The sequence below is a fragment of the Nannospalax galili genome, unplaced genomic scaffold (genome assembly GCF_000622305.1).
Source record: "Nannospalax galili isolate Female #2095 unplaced genomic scaffold, S.galili_v1.0 scaffold578, whole genome shotgun sequence".
NCBI lineage: Eukaryota > Metazoa > Chordata > Mammalia > Rodentia > Spalacidae > Nannospalax > Nannospalax galili.
Genome location: NW_008342282.1, coordinates 2,061,827 through 2,062,927, shown reverse-complemented (window position 1 = coordinate 2,062,927; position 1,101 = coordinate 2,061,827).

Genomic DNA, 1,101 nt, shown 5'->3' with positions numbered 1-1,101 from the left:
GATAATAATGAAATCTTGAATATAATCTAAAATCCTCAATTTTTATAAAACTCTCATAAAGATCAAAAATCCCATTCACTCAAGAAAAGATACAACCCTAATTGTTAGTTCAATGGTTTCATGTGAGGACTAATTTCTGGTCTTTATAAACTAGTTAAGGATCCCTCAGAATAAAACTATATACTAAACATGAAAGAATTCATTTAGATTCTGTCCCTTGGGCTGAGACTGTAGTTCAGTGGCAGGGAACTTGCCTAAAATGTGCAAAGACCTGGGTTCAAATACCAGCACCACAAAAATATTTATAAATTTCTTCTCCCTTCTCAATAAATGGATACAGTAAAATATACCTCAAAGTAACCTAACTTCAACAGGAATTATATCTCAAAAATTAGAAGCAAAATTTTTATTATAAGATAATAAATTTGAGATAATTCTACATATCAGAACAAACCAATATACAATAAAAGGCTTTGTCGTACATATGTGTGTGTGCATGCATGAATTTAATTCCCCTCATAAAACCACGTAAATACAGTTTATGTTCATTTCTATTTTGTCACTGAAAAAAATAAGTTTAGAGGATCTATTAAATTTCTCAAGGTCTTTCACATTGTGAAAACTGGTCTAAAAATTAGAAGCCCAGCATTCTTGTACAGGAGAATGAAATGTTAATTTTCGTGCAATGTTCTTGATAAAAGTACCTTATTCCATACTCTTTTAATATATAAAAAGATTATTTCCTATATGACTTAAAATTTTGCTTTATTATTATTGTTCTCAATAATCAACTATTATAAATTATATTTAAAATATGACACAAAAGTTGAAATGGTAGAGAAAAGAATGCACAGTCAGAATGGAGAAGCAAATAATGTTTAACATTTTTTATTGTTTCTTGTGTTTGGAAACAGATGATACTCTTGCATCGTCATCAACAATATCTTATGCTACTATAAATAAAATTATAAGATGAAGAATTATTTGTATTCATTGAAAACTGTGTCATAGACTTTCTCTTGGTCCTGCGAATTATTTCTCACTTTGCAATCAATAAACATAATAAATTATATAACTAGTTTAATTTAAATAACATACAAT